Here is a 17300-nt window from a genome sequence, read left to right on the forward strand (position 1 = left end):
TTTATTTTGCAGTTTTTTTTTTTAACTTTTGCTTTCGTCTTTCGAAAGGGCCATTCCAAAATGCAAATCTCGAGGCCACGATCTTGCTTTTTCGAGTTTGGTCTTTAATCTGCATAGGCAGCAACTACAGCAAGCGGCGAGGGATAGATATATTTCGATAAGAATAAAGAAGAGATAGAATCGCGAATCTAGAAATATAGAAAAGCCGCGTTGCACGGCCGCTGAATACAGATGGAGGCTACCACTGCAAGACACTCCCCCCGAGTGAAGGTTTTCGCCAATGTTGGAAAATAACCTCAAAAGTTTCTGCCCCGTTTTTCTGAGTACTTTGCATAAGATGCTCTTTTGATACGAAGCTGCCATTTTTCTCTAATACACGGAACTTTATAAATTTTTCCCACTTGCTACTATTAAACAGTAAAGATTTTCAGAATCTTTCAAAAAGGTTTTGAAGCGATGCAAAATTAGAAAATAATTAGAAATTGAAGCACTCATTAACGGTAACTAACAGAAAATGCAACTAAAGTAAAGGATGATTATAAGTGAATATCCCAACTTCGCAGGTCTGTTAAAAGAAAACAAAACAAAATGCAACTTTCCTTGTTTATCGGAAATCCAAATTATTAGTTGAAAGTTTAAATTCAATACCTTTATAAATGTACAATGTGAGGCCATTCCGGAAATGCGGAAGATATCAAAGCGATAAGATAACTCATCGCACTGTTTTTTCTGAATGCTTAATGAGAAAATTTGAAAAGATGCAGATATGCATCATGGTGATACTTGGTATTTTTTTATTGGGTTACATCAAACAGCAAGTGGTTGCTCATCCGCTACTGACAGACGTTGATAAATATAAGACACGAATATCTATAGGCGTATCTATCGTAAATTTTAAAATAAATTCTTCTATTTTGATTCTTTTAATATTATAATTTTCATAGTATATGCCTATATAACGTTGATTCTGTCACAGACTTCAGTGTTTTGATTTCATGGGGGTATTAAAAGATAACGCAACTGTGAAGTTAAAGTGACAGAGAAGATGGAGTTTGAGTGATTGGAAATTTATTTTACAAAATTATTTTGCAGAGTTTTTAAATTTTATATTTTGCTAAAAAGAACAACTGTTGTAAAAAAATAAAACTGTTTCTTTTATTTTTTCACTATTTTTAAAATCTCTAAAAATAATCATTCTTTTCTTTAAAAAAAATATAATATTTGTACGTATAATATTAATTTCCTTATTTCTGAAAAGATGTTTGAATAAAAGATGAATTTATTTTTAGTGAACAGAAAAAGATGTGAAGGATAGTTTTTGTTACTCCTCCATCAATAGATAAAATAAGCATTTGACAGAAAATTTCGTGCTATTTTCTTACCAATCCACAATTCTTCTTTTTGTAATAGAATCAACAAACTTGAGTATCTATTATTGGAATATTGCCAAAAATTGGACTCAAAAGGTATCTTAAATGGCCAATAGTAATGGTAAAGTTTATGCTTTGGGCCAGATTTCATACCATGTGTGTGGGCCTGGTACAAATATCTTTTCTTGGAATGATACGAAAATTTGAAGAAGGGGAGTTGTTTGCATCCTCTCGCCACATTTAAAATTAAGTGGCCACAAACAAAATAAACTTTGTGAGGCTTCAAACAGGATGTTAATATGATGAAGCTGATATATAATATATAACAAAGAATATAATACAAATAATAAATAAATATAAATAGCTATATAAATAATGAACTATGAGTCCTAGGAAGTGGTAATATAAGATTTGTACGAATAAAACAATATATATATTCAATAAACCGTTTTCTTCCGTCAGTGGCAATTAGCATTCCAATATATATATTCGAATCGTTATAGTTATTTTTACAATGATTTGAATTTTCTTCCTAACATCCAATGAACCTTTTGAATATCTAATCATCTTGTATATAATTTTTATTTCCTTACCTTTTTGTGTTATACTATACATTGATGATATATAATGTGGTTTATTAATGTACAGTGATAGCTACATTGATTATGAGGAATGGCATGATGAATCCTAAAAAATGTGGTAATTAACTCAGAAAATAAAAAATAAAAAAATCCATGACCCTCCCCCCCCAAAAAAAAAAGTGCGAAAGTTTTATACAAAAAGAATAATTTTATTGCAATTTAATTTCACATTTATGGATTTCTTGAACTTAACTGAATATACTCTGAATTGTGTTCACTGAAAGAAATGATGCCTCATTTGGCACAATTATCGTTTTTCTTATTAATGTCTCACATTGTACATTAATAGCTGCATATTTTTTCAATCAATATTCATAACTCCAACGATTTTTACTGTTATCTTCATTAAATACAAAATGACATTAAGGCATTGTTTGAATGATATTAAGGCATTGCATCACTTAATTAGTATTCTATTCTTGAGTTACTCAAGAGTATCTGAGAGAATGAACAATTATATCTGCTGATATTATACAGTATCCACCTCTCCATCAGCTTGAGAATTTTTTTTATATATAAGTTGCATTTGTACCAGCACAATTTGCATTGATATAAATATAATCAATAAATTTGTGCAAGTAGTGGGTTGAACCCAGGCTCAGAATCGCATCGGCCATAGATCTTTGGCGCAAAAAAATTTTAAATTTGCAGATTTATGAATCGATTTTGAGACTTTGTCGATAATTACATTGCAGCTTGCATGAATAAGAGAAAGAAAAGTTATTCTGACTGTAAGCACATTGCTCTTACTCATTAACTTAAATGGATAAAAAATGGTTTTTAATCTTTATTTATTTGTAAATCTGTATTTTATGCATACTCATTTTTCCTTAATGGGTCTCGCTTTTAATTTTAGAGTCAGCCACAGGTTTTAAAGTTTAACTTTAGATATAAAATGCATATTTTAATACACTGACTAAAATAGTATAGTGAGCAAGTCAGTCTTTCACGAAGGGGAAGCTGAATCAATAGTTTAATTTTATTCAAATAACTCTGAATGAAATAAAACGTACAGTATTATTATTGAATAAAATATTAACATACAGTATAATTGAAAGCCTTTGCCTCGTTAATCCTTAGAATTACAAATTACCATCCATCTTGATTGCAATTATCGACATTAGGCGCACTTTTCGCGACTATTTGATAACTCTAATTAGACATTATAATTCTCCAAATATGTTCGATCGGAATCAAACCTGGCTATTAGGAAGGTCGATGCAGTTGTTTTAGCTGTTACAGAGGAGCCGAAATTTCACTATATCAGATTTTGTCTTGCTTCATGGTCTAGCGGAAAGATCCGACAGATTAGCAGGTACAGTATCTTTACTATAATATTCTTTTTCAATATATTTATAAATGGACAAGAAGATCAGTGCTACTTTCTATAATTAAAGTTAAAGTTTTCTATTAAAGTTGCCATGCTCCATTTCCAAAACAATTTGGAAACTTTCGCCACATTCTACAACCAATTCTTAGGTTTTCAGTTATAGTTCGTAATTTGCAGTTTCTTTTAAAGTTTTATGTATGTGAGTATCTCAAATTTGGCTTCATCAATAAATAAAACATTTATTTAATACTTTATGAGATGGCAAAAATCTCATCTATTTGATAATTATATTTACTGATTGCCGGGGTTTTTCCTCCGATATTTAGCGATGGTATCAAATAGAATTTAGTGTTCCCACTCAGAGTTTCTGTACTATTTAATACTTGTCATTGTGGTGTTTACCACGCACAAAAATTTCATATTATATATACGGTAATTCTCTTACATTGAAAATGTGTTTAACGAGTTTAATAGCATCAAAGCATAATCGGAAATTTAAATTGGACAATTTTATAGGTTACTTCAAATATGAGTACGCCGAGTAGTTACGATCGCAAGTAACAAGTTTCTAACAACATTTTAAACAATTTAAAAAAATTTCATAATTTCTTTTAATGATTTATTTTCCTTATCATCAGCATATTAAGTCGGCATACCTCATCGCTAGATTATCATTACGACTCTCAGTCATAAATAATAATAATATACATGATTAGAATTGTAAAGCCTTATTCTATATAATCGTAAAAAATACTTTATAACTGATGGAGAAGCTATTTCAAAACGAAATTAAGTAGGGGAAAATGTCTTCTATAAATTTATTTTTCACTGGCGAACTTCAGCCATTCATCGTGAATTAGCAATTGCCGAGTTTATATAATCCACTTATTCTTTCTATTTGATGGTCACTTAATGGTCTTATTAAATGATGCACCATTTAAATTTATAAAATGTTGATAAAGTTTAATGTAGCGCTCTTTAAATAGGTATTTCATTGTTAAATGGGTATACGTTCATTTTTGAATCCTAAAGTGTTTAACTCTCTAAGATATACTTTTTACGGTAGACGGCAGTTATCTCGAAAATTCGATTCTTTGATATTTTTTTTCTAAGTAATTATTATTTTTCAGTTTACATTTCAAATGCTAAGATTTTAATTAACAAGCATTAATATTAATGCTAGATTTTGAAACAAACTTATTCAGTAGTTTCTCTTGTACAATATGGGATGATATATGCCAACTGAAGATATCGGTATCTGCAGTTCTGTTCACTATTATCAAAATTCCACCCCTTTTCGAAGCGTTCGATACAAGCAGAAATTACAGAAGTAGTTCCATGGAGGCCAGGTAAGCCGCTGTCTCTTCTTCTTCTTTTTTTTTTTTTTTTGTACCGAACTTTTCTGTCTGTCCGGCCCCAAAATCCTTCCTGGAACGTCAATGAAATGATCCCGCTGGAATCTTAAATCCTACCGATGCAAACATCCTCCTCTTTTCTTGTCAAAAATAAATGAACAAACTTAAACGAAAAATCCCATCTTCAATTCCAACGATATGCGCCCCCCCCCCTCCAACTCCCAAGCTAACGCAAAAATATTCTTTTCGAAACCAATCAGACTTTCTGGAAAACCCATCCATAGTTCTACATCTACAATTTCTCCTTCATCCCAATACGGACTTCTTCTTTTTAGGGCCTCTTTTTTTTTTTTTTTTCGTCTTCTTCATTTTCTTTTCTTTTTTTGTATTGTTATTATTGGAGTTCTCTTCGGTGGCCAGAGCGCACACGGACATTTCAATTTGTTTCCCCCCTTTCTTCTTCCTATCTTCTTTTTTGCAAAAAAGCGTGGACAGAGAAGGCGCGGAATTTTCTTCGTTTCATCTATTTTTCTTCTTCTTCTTCCCCGTGTATAGTAATGGCGAAGGCCGGCGAATCAGATTTTACAATTTCCTTCGCTTCAGCCAACCAATTATGGCAGATGAAATAGAAGGTTTGTTGTTGACCAGAGCACAAGACGAGGGACCGTGGTCATATTGCTTGACCTCCTTCGATCTGAATACCAGAAGGAAAGAGTTGGAACACGTAAGGGGTAAATCATGCTTGATACATGTATATAATGGTGCGATCAGAAGAAACTCACTGGAAAAATACTGATTGGAATTGTAAGCAATAAAAAGTTCTGTGACTTGAATGCTATGATTACTATTTTTGTTGTAAAACAGTGTAAAGCTTAGATTAGTTGAATTACTTGCCAAACATAGATGGATTTGATTAGTTAATAATCAGAGAATCCGCTGAAAAAAATCAGTAAATTAACTGAATATCAGTAATACTCTAAGATATACTAATTCTCATATCATGAGCTTTATATTAAAAATAAAAAAAAGATTACAGAAAATCAAAATTCATTCTGTGAGGCAATGATGCTGAAGTCATTTTCATGAGGAGAATGTCAAATTATGTAAAGAAAATCGGATTTAAATTTTAAGAGAGATTTACTGATAGATTTTTGATTTTATTAAATAATTTTTTAAAAATGAAAATAATTTTTTTCTATAAAAATAAATTTGAAAATGAAACCATAAACTGAAATCTGTAATAAATGATGCTCATGAATTCTTTTAAAATTCTAATTAATTTATAGAGAAGTTGTGTTCATTGTTATTTATTTTCATGTATTAATAAAGAATTAATTAAAAGTATTTTTGTGATTTTTCTCATTTTTTTTTAAATAAACGCGATTAATTTGATATTATTTTTGGGTAAATTTGACAGATTCGACAATTATAGCTAATGAGTATCACACACACACACAAAAAAAAATACTAACTAAAATGCTGAATTGCTATGATTACAATTTACCTTCCTTCTCATATTTTAGAGGCATATTTTAAATCAAATTTATTCTTATCTTTGCTTGATTAAATTTTACCGTTTGAATTCATTATTTCTAAAGAATTACAAAATGAAGATTTACGAAACGGATTTTATGAAACTATAAATTCTATAAACTATTGTGAAATCTTAAACATTCAGATTAAGATAAGTTTCTTTCCTTTTTCAAAAATTTATTTTTAAAGTAAAAAAAATAATCTTAATAGTGTTAATGCATTAAAATCCTTAGATATCTTTGTTAGTAAGCAAATTAAAAATATCGGGATGAAAACGAAGTAAATAAAATTCAATTTAAACTCTAAGAATATAGTCACATTATTAGTGCCAAATAAAATCATTTGATTCGTAGTAAAACTGAGATTATTTTAATACCGATACTAATGAGCAAATAGGCTTCACTAATCAATCATCTACCAAATAACAACGAACAGTTGCTAGTTACACAATATATTGCTTTACAGGAAAGATTGGACAAGGAAGGGTTCCTAGTTCTATCAGGTTTATAATAAATGTTTATTAAAATAATTATTATTATAAATATGTAAATGAAAGCTTTTTTTAAAAATTTCTATTTAAAAAGATTTTCAGTTGAAAAATAAAATTTCATCTTGCTATATTTCGTAGACAAAAGGACAAAATACAGCTAATCTTCTAAGAAATATGAATTACTTCATCATCTTCTATGCAAGTGCAGTGAATCAATCATTTATTCTTCCAATACTGAATCTTGCACTCAATAGATATTGAGTACTAATAAGCACAGTAACATTCAGCATAATTCCCTACACAATTCCTCAAACTCAGCATTCGCATTTTCATTGAATTCGGATCCCTTCCTTCTAGATTAGTCTTTCATTGATAAACCAATTCATCTTCGTTAAATTGAAAAGAAAAAGATACAATTAAGTTATAATAGGGTTATGCTAATTACTCTGTTATTTTCCATTATTCTAGTCTCCCCAAAACATTTTGCACTATTTGAGCGTTAATGAGTTATTGAGGTTCTTTTTTGATTTGGTTTTTAATAAGAGGATTTATAAAGTATTTGAAATTATCAATAAGAAGAAACTCATTTTACGTATAATTAAACGTATAAACAAATTAAATTACTTTCATACAGAAACAAGCTGCAACGATGCTAATAAACTATTCAAGAAAAACCAGAATGCTTCTTTGCAGAAACCAAAAGACTTTATCAAAATAGATGCTACAAAACACATTTTCTCTATTTTTACCATTAGTCCTGATTAATTTGTTTAGTTCAATGAAATTATTATTTTATTTGAAGTGACACAAGCGTGGGGCTATTTTAGAAATAGTTTTGAATCATTGTCTCATGATGAGAACAATACCAAAATCGGCAAAATTCGACAGCGTATAAAAAAATGGGTAGTTTGACCAATTCAAAGTACACCAGATCAGTCTACAAATTCTACAAATCATATCTTTGGTTGAATGGAGTACAATATATGATATACGAGCCATAGAAGTGTTGTAAATTATAAAGCTTTTATAGTTATAAAGTCACGGAGATTTTAATTATAAAATACAGGACAGAAATTACATTTTTCAACATCTTGCAAAAGAATAACCGAAATTCATTCAGGCGATTTCTTAAGATACGATAGGAAAATTGTTTGTTAAAGTACAATTCAGGATTTTAATCATAATCTCGTGAATATTACACTTATTACATGATTAAAATTTAGAAATTTGTCAGGCATAAAAGAACAAAAATTTAGAGAAAGTGCCATCTAGTGTGAAACAAATGTAAATTAAGGTTAATTCATTGCATGAAATAGTAACCATAGTAACAATTTTTGTTTAATATTTTATCTATTCATGTAAAAAGGAGAACAATATTAAAATCTAACAAATGTGCATTATATTAGATGATATTAGAAAATTTTTTACACAAATTTATTTCAATATTTTGAAAGATGCAAGTATAAAATATAAATATTAAAATATTTTTATTATAATATATGAAAATGAAGAATATGAAAATGAATTTACGAACAGTATCATAATTAAGAATTCTTAAACATGCATTAAATATTACGGATTAAGCATTCAAAAAATTAAAAGCAAAAAGGATACATTAAAAATGCAAACGAATTAAATTATAAATGAGGATAACATTCCAATTTATTGAGGAAATTTCTTTTAGCATCTACAATTTACGATTCGTTCGAAACTTCTTCTTATTGATAAAAAAAGTTTTTTTCCTTTTAGTGCACTAATGAAAACAAATTTTTAAACATTTTACGGTTTTAATTAGAAATGATATTTCCATGTTTATGTTTCCCCAATTCTTAATAAATCATTAATCGCCGAGATTTTTAATCATACAATGCTGGTAGATATATCTCTGACTCGTATATATCGTTGGAAAGGAAAAAGGAAATGGAAAAAGTTTGTCAAATCCAATTTTTTCCTCAGCAAAATTAAAAGAATTTCCTTTTGTCCACCATCGCTTCTCTCTTTAATCTCGTAAAATGCCTAACTTTACTGCCTTTCGCTTTTAAAAAGATCTTTTCTCATTTTAGAGGTTACAAAAGACAGCAAGAAGAAAATTCTCAGCTACCCTACCTACCTGATTCCGCCATTTTTTTTTCTTTTTAATCTTTGATTCCAAGGTATTCGATTGAAAATGTGGAGTTTCTGTTTACTTTCCATTTTAGAAAATGACTTTCCAACGAACAACAAAGAAAACTAAAATGACAACTTCTGTGGACTTTCATTGACTTCAAAAAAGTGATACTTTTTTGAAAGAAAAATCACAAGTATATAGATATATCTATATAAATATATATATCTATATTTTTTATTATTATTTTATTACTGTATTCGGATGGATGTTGTGACAGTCAGACTTGATATTTTTCAGCTCTTTTACCTCTTTTTTTTAGTTCTTTATTTTGTGGCGGGAAATGGTCGAAATATTGTTGCACCATTCTTGGCCTTAAAAATAAATTCGCTTTGTTGTTGTTAGTTTTTTTCCCTTAAAAGATAAAATTGGTGGAGTTCTTTCTTTTCTTTCGTTGGCCTCAATATACCGAACTCTAATTCAGTAATCTTCGATGCTCTTTCAATCCTTGTCCAATCTTTGAGATTTTAAACTGAAGTGAAGTGAAGTACCACCCCGGGCGAATGACAAATAAAAATCGAAGATACGAAAAGAAGGTGGAGTCACGGCTTTGTCTGGAATTAGAAGGAGAAAAATTTTCGAGGAAATCAAAAATTCAAGTTGTCTCTTGAACAAAGCAGGAAGAAAGTATTTTTTTTATTTTGGAATTTGATCTATAACCACGAGAAAATTGAGGATACCTTTTGAACCTTTATTTCCCATTATTATATCAATATAAAATGCATTCTTATAAGATGATTATTATTTTCCAAAATTGCATTTTGATTGAAAATAATTTTAGAAAGTTTGTTGTTACTTTCATGAGAATGATCGGATGCTGCGTTTTGGAATTTTGTCTATAGCGAATAGCAAATTTATGTGTCTTTTGACCTTTAATTTCCCACTATTTTATTAATATGGATTGCATGAGAATTCTTATAAAATGATTGCTATTTTCCAAAACTGTATTTTATAACAACGTTATTAAGCTTGTTGTTATTTTTATAATATAATTAATAGAAACCGACTCTGTGTTTTTGAAAGCAGGAACTCTTCTTTTTTTTAGCTTTCATAAAACACAGTTGGGAGGATGTATTGTTATCTTTGCTATTCCGACACTGAAATATAGTCAGAAATTCATCATGGTTTAACCAAGAATGAATCTCCACATCACCTGACTGTAGTTGAAAATAATTTTTTCAATTATATATTGACTTTCTGTCTTTCATATTTCAATTATTTGTTAATTCATGTCTTTCTTCTTCTGAATATGATAGTTTGAAAATAAAAAGAATTAGACCAATAAAATTTGGTGTAATTTCTTTTCAATCCAAATTGTCAATGGGTATATATCAAATTTTTCTGAAGTCCGTTAAAAGGTTGATTCGAGTAAAATGACAATTCAAAAACGTTTAAAGTTAGATGCATTAAATTGATCCAATTAACATCTGATTTTTATCACTAGAATTTTATATATTTCAGTTTTTACACCAAGTAGGTCTACTGATTAACTAACTTTATGTTTATCCCTTCTTGGTTAATCTAATCTCCAAAAAAATAGGAAATTAGATTTTTTGAAAATAAGTATATGCTTCTATTACTATAACCATAATATGAGTCAAATTGTGGGCCCAGTCATTCGAAAGAAATAAGCTGAAATCACTTGTTCGATTCTAATCATCCTAGGACGGAGCTAAAAACAAAACGTGTTGTACTATGGAAATATAAATAAATAACTAGGAGAGTTCCCTCTCGCTAGTCTTTGTAAACAAAATTGCAACGGAATAATAATAATAACTTTTAATGAATTAATTAAAATTTATTATATGATAATACAATTTTTGATTTTTGTCCAGATTTATGATTTTAGAGGCCACTTAGCTATCTCATTAGTAAAGTTTAGACATACAGTTAAGGCATTCATTATTAATGAAATAGTTTGTAAAAGAATGATCACATTTTTCTGAATTCAAACTGTAAAGTTGCAAGACAACTTTAAATATAGGATTTTGAATAACAGTTAAATATTTATTTTACACAGGGGGTTAATTAGGGAGGATATATGAGTTTGGTGATATTTTGGTTTGAGGAGCATGAGTCAGTTTTATATATGATCTTTAATATATATGAGTTAAGATTTAATATTTATTTAAACTAAAGATTTTTTTTGTTCTTTATGACTATTTTCTGATTACTGATTACAATAGCTGACTACTTTTTGCTTAACTCAGGGGACCCTAAAAAGCATATTTTGGATACGAATATGACAATGTAAAAAAGACATTTATAAAATTAGAACTAACAGCTTAAAGTCAATTTAAATAAATCCTGCATAACAATTCCTTAAAAGCAATAATGATGAAACCTATCAAATGAAAAAGTGAATTTGTACAGGATACTTTTTACCTTATTTAACTCTCCCTAGAATTGATTCGTCTTTAAATATATCTCTTGTCAAAGTTTACATAATTGAAAAAGTCTTCAAATTGGTCAATGGTGTTTATAAAAATCATTTATTACAAAAATAAATTATTCTTTCTAACAAAGCAAAATGATAAATAAATTCTAAATAAAATGGTATTGTAAAATAATCATAATTAAATGAATATTGATTCTTTGGTGTCTGAAATGTCTATAAACAGGATGAGAAGAAAGGTGCTGATGTATACCAGAATACCAGTATATTAAAACAAAATTGAAATCTTCATATATAATATCTCTAATGAATTCAATAAAATAGACAGAAATTCTCTGAAAATCTGTCTAAAACCCAACCATTCGAAACGCATATCAATGTGTAATTAATAGCATAATTGAAAATTTATAGAATATATAAAAGACGAAGTATCATTCATTTCTATAAAATGGATGTTTGACCCAAAAAAACTAAAATAATCCTCCTCCTTTAAAATAATTGGAAGTTAATGTCAACATTTTGATCACAGATAAGATAAATGTTTTAATTACTCCCTTTAATAATCAATGTACCCACAATAAGTAAGTAATACTATATATAGTAAATACGTAATGCACGATAAATCAAGTAATTTTATAGGACGCAAAATGGAACTGTCTGTGGGTTGATTATGGATGACACAAATTTATTCCGCATCAAAAGCGGGAGAAATGAATTCCTTATTCTGTCACGAAACAACAGTTGTACAAATCCATACGGAGAGAGTAGAATTTAGTTAACAATAACTGTACCACAAAGAAGAAAGCGTATAAAAAAGCATAACAAACCCACCCACAATATTATTATTAATAATAAACAGAAGAATTATACAAACAGAATTGAAGACAATTTAAAGAAAACGACAGTTTATAAACATTATTAAAATTATCAATAAAACAGAAATGATTGGTTTGAAAAATGCCACTTTGTGTATTAAAAACAACAAAGAAGCCCTAAAACCTGGTGATAGCCTCTCAAGACCAAAACTAATCCCTTAATCTAATTTCGATAAAATCATGTCCGAGCGGTCAACAAATTGAACATAAAGCAAAACAAAACCGAAGGAGGGGCCCATCAGCACATCAGGTCCTTTCCCTTGCTTAACTTTCCCCGATCGGAGATCTATCTGTAAATCTCAGATCCTTCGCTAACGATGTGGCATTTAGGAAGAAGAAAGTATGACAACTGGCCTTCATCTGTATCTGGTGTAATCATCCAATCGCGTTAAAAGGTGGAAAGAAGCGTGACTGTCTGTCCATCCCGATTTCATCTGGAGCGGTCACACCTCTCGCTGGCCATCCTGTCCGTCCAGATATCATCGAAGATGAAGGATCACGCGAGTGCTGATGGACGCACGCGAGGGGTGAACTTGGACTGGCCACTTCACGCGATGGACGTACGCCCTCCCTCTTTCCAATAAAGAAACGCAACAACGCTTTCGCTTAGTGTAGATATAGTGGAGGAAAATGACCAGGTGAAGGTGTTGGCAGAGATCAGGGGAGAAGATACAAGGAAGGTTATTCAATAAATGGGATTTTAGAACCGACGAAAATTTAAATCTTGAGGGAGTTCTGATGGTATTCTTTGATTTGGAAGAATATGTGTAAAAATTTACAAAAATCTTAACTCAATGAATAGGTTTTGAAAATTCAGTTTTTAAAGGATAAATAAACATTGTTGTTTTGTCATATTATGCAAAGGAACCAAAAACTCTTTGAGTCTAACTTTTTGGACACATAACATAACATAACGCTATCCTGTGCCCCTGGTGCCTATAACATACTTTATCTAACCAGTTGGATAAGATTTTATGCCTTACGGAAATATATATATATATATATATATTTTCGGCTATTTCTTTAAATAAATTTATAATTTTAAAAGAAAATTTTCTGTTCGAAAAAATAAAATTAATTATGAACCCCAGTATGTTACAATTTCGGATTTTTCACAAGTTTCAAAGTTTTATTTTCGAATTTTTCAATATTTTATTTTGTTATTTGGAGTTTTTACAAGTTTTTCATCATTCATTATTATAGGATATTTTTGTGAATAAATTTTTTGTTTGCAAATTTATTTCATACATCCAAATATTTACCGGCCGGTTAGATTCTAAACAAAGTTGTACCAAAATTTAAAAAAAAAAAAAACCTTCAGTAGCTGACTGTTAAAATTTACACATCAGTTTTAAATACGTAATATCACTTTGTTTTTCTCTTTCTTAATGGTCGAAAAAATGCTGTACCGGTTAATCATTTTTTTTTCTATCTATGATCTAGCAAATATTTGAATGAAATTTCATTTCCCTTCCACGAAACTCCTCAATACATTCACTAATCCTCTCCAGTCCTATATCTTCAATATTAACCTTGCAATCGCATATTTTTTTATATAGTTATTTAAAAAATAGTTTGCAAATAGGTACAAATACTTTGAAATGAAGCGAATTGCTATTTATGTTAATGCCATTGTAGTATGACAGAGTTTTAATTTATAATAATAAACATATTAATTCGAGAAAAAGAGGGGGGGGGGTGAGGCAACCCATGTTGTTGCAAGATAGAACGGCTGAATGAATGAAGGTAATTTTGAATTTAATCTCTCATTAATCTTAATTTTCATAATCATGTCAAAGCATTCGTCTTGGGAAAGCTTTTGAAAATTTAAAATTGTTATTTCGATTCAGTTGTAGAATCTCAATCAAGGTTTAATGTATTGTTTCTTCCTTCATCCTTCCCCCGCCCTTCGCGACTCGGATTTCGATACATTTAACGCAAACTCGTCAATACCATTCCCAGTCCATTTTCTTGGACAGTCCGAACAAATAAATGGTCACTTCCTCTTTCTCAAATTGCGGTTAGCTGCAAGACGATCCGGCGTTAGTAAAAGCACGCATCTCACCAGCCCTCCACATAATCAAATAAATCGAAAGGAGGATATCAACAACTCCACTCCGATTAAAGGTTCTGGCAAATTTACTTCGGCCACTGCAGCGGACGTTTAAAGAAATCCAATAATAATTCTTCTTATTCCTCTTCCTGTAACATTTTCTTTTCTTACTCTACCCTCAAAGCCTCTATTAAGCCCCCTCCCCTTTTACTGCTCATTTTTTCCCTCGTTTTTTTTACTATCCCTTCTTCATTTTTCTTAGTTTCAGTGTTTCTGAGATGCGATGCCCATCAAAGGAGAAACATACTAATGGTGCAAGTGACCGCAAATTATACGTTTTGGTACTATTAAATTATACTCGTCACTTTGATACTGGAAGAAATAAAAACGGTTGTTTGTCCATCAAGTCATGGGATTCTTCTTAATGGTGTATATATACTTTTTATTTCTTTATGAAGGTTTGCTTTCTCTCTTGGATATTTTTTTTGCGGAAACAACAAAGGAGATGGAAAGCTCTTTCTGTTGCTTTCAAATTAACGCTGAGGGGTTTGAAATATGAGATGAAAGAATTGATGGGACTGTCGCCGGCGGTTAGGAGAAAGAAACCATTTCGGTTATTAAAATAGACAGTTGCTTTTAGAATATTTGTATCATTTTTTATCAGTGTTTGAGGATGAAATGTATCAGTTTTTGGTAAATAAGTTTGATTTTTGTCAATCACCTTCCTTGTTAATATTAGATATGCCTTGTATTCAATCTTTATCCCTATGATTAATAGAAAAATGGTTTTTACTTAGTTTAATTATTCTAAATCCTGTTTCGAAAAAAACCCCAATATTTTACAAAAGAGTTTTTTAAAAGGAGCTAAAGGAAAAAAATTTTTTTAAAGAATTCAGATGGTAATTTTGTTTTAAAGAACTGTTTATTTAAGCTTGGAAACTGACAAACATGAAACTTCAAGAAAAAAAGTATGAAATTTAATTAAGCAATAAACTAATGGATTCTATTGTCTTTTCATAAATTTTGGATATTCCTTATAGATTGTTTGCATTCTGTTACTCTTATTTGAGAATGAAATGATTCCAGTCTTAGGAAAGTAGGAATTTGTCCGATTCTTGCTTTATCATTTTGATTTGTAACAATGCGTAAGTAATCATTGGCCTTTTTTAAAGATATAATGAATTTGATTTTTTAAATTTTGTTAGAAAAAATCTTTTTAAACCACAAATAGAATGCGAGAACCACAAATAGAATATATTTAACCACAAATTAACGAATATATTAACGATACCACAAATAGAATATATTTAAATGAGTCCATTTTAAATATTGTTATAATTATTTAAATCTGAAATACTTGTTCTATCTTTTTTTATTTGAAATCACTCTTTTGAAGTTAATTTGACATCACTTTTATATATCAACAAAATATTATAGGAAAGGGCCTGCAGATTTTGGTATAAAAATCAAATAATACTGTATTGTTAAAAAATGTGCATTTGATATGTAATTTCCATTCCAAATGTTGTCCAGGTGCAAAACAATAGATAGGTCATTGCACAAGTTATACAAATTGTGATTGAATGATATGTCTTAAGCAATAATAAATCAGATGATGCTCATGCATAGTTTCAAAGAATTATGTATGTCTTACAAGACATTCGGATATCACTTTACAAACTGAGAAGAAGGAAAATTCTTGCTTAGAGTACCTAAAAATTGACTCCTCCCCTCAAAAAAAAACAACCCTATACTTCTACAATGTATAGATCTCGAGAAAAATGCAAACCTATGACGATACTTACAGTGCGAAAAGAATAAAAATAAAAACAGGAAAAGCACTACTTATGTCTTGGTATTTACATAAATAGCTGTGAAAAAGGACCATTATGAATTGCAGGATGTGACTACCTGCACAGATCTAATATTATACTACCGAGAAAAGTGAAAGCAACATGCAGAATAATATTTAAGTCAATCTCTGATTTAGGGCTTATAATACCAATTCCTCGAGAAATCACTATAGGGAAAGCAATACGTATGACTTGGTATTTATATAAATAGCTGTGGCAAAGAATCTAGTAATAGTGGTGTGTATCTAGTGATAGTGGCAATCACACAGAATGAATCCTCCTCTTACCATTCCAGATATCAGTTAATGTTGTAATTTTATCTAGAATGAGGAGTTTCACTTTGCCGAGCTTATCCAGTCACATCCCAATATTCTGTATGATTTTTAATACCAAACAATTTTAATTGAAAGTTTAATTTAAAATGTCACATAAACAATATTCCAACGAGACAATTTTTTGAAATCACGGTTGTTACTTTAAGCACCATCCAAATAAAAGCTCTTTATTTTAAATTTTGAGTTTTTAAATTTTTAAATTTGTTTTTATTTAAAATAATTTTGAATGCGTGGTATTAAAGATTAAGATCATATAAGAGAATTCTATGGAATACTTTCGATTTGATCTTTCCGGTTCCAATCTTTATTTTGTCTCAAATCAAGACTGTTAAAATGAGCAGAAACAGCCTTCTTCATTACATGCATGCTTACTTATATTTATGTTTTTTTTTCACTTGGAGTTCAGTATTCATGAATATACGTATTTTGTCAAATTTGCAGCGTCTTACAGTTGACTTTAGTCAAAAATGGCAGATTCCCTTTTAAGTGTGGTAGGAAGGTATCTCAAGATAGAGAAAAAGGAAGAAGAAAGTTTAGCTATCATTATAAAATGTTTCTCCCAAACCTGGTTGTTAAAGCGAATTTTCCTTTTAAATTTAGTTTACTGAAAGAAATGTTCCAATCTTAGTGCCATGTAAGATCTCTAAACTTTCGCAGAGAAATTGCTAGTATTGTTTGGTAAAAAGTTAAATTTCTGAGATCAATCAGTGCAAGGAACATAGTAAATTACTCCTTTCCCAGAGCTCTTAGGAAGTGAAAAACACGCAGTTCTTGAAACGAATTTAGTTTTTCGGTGGAATACACCAACGTGTTGGAGGCATTCTAATCTTCTGAGATAGATGTCAAAGCTACGCAATCTGGAACACCACGCAAAAGAACAATGTCTTTTAAGGAAAGATGGGCGAG

Source organism: Argiope bruennichi, chromosome 3, assembly GCF_947563725.1.
Source record: "Argiope bruennichi chromosome 3, qqArgBrue1.1, whole genome shotgun sequence".
Lineage (NCBI taxonomy): Eukaryota > Metazoa > Arthropoda > Arachnida > Araneae > Araneidae > Argiope > Argiope bruennichi.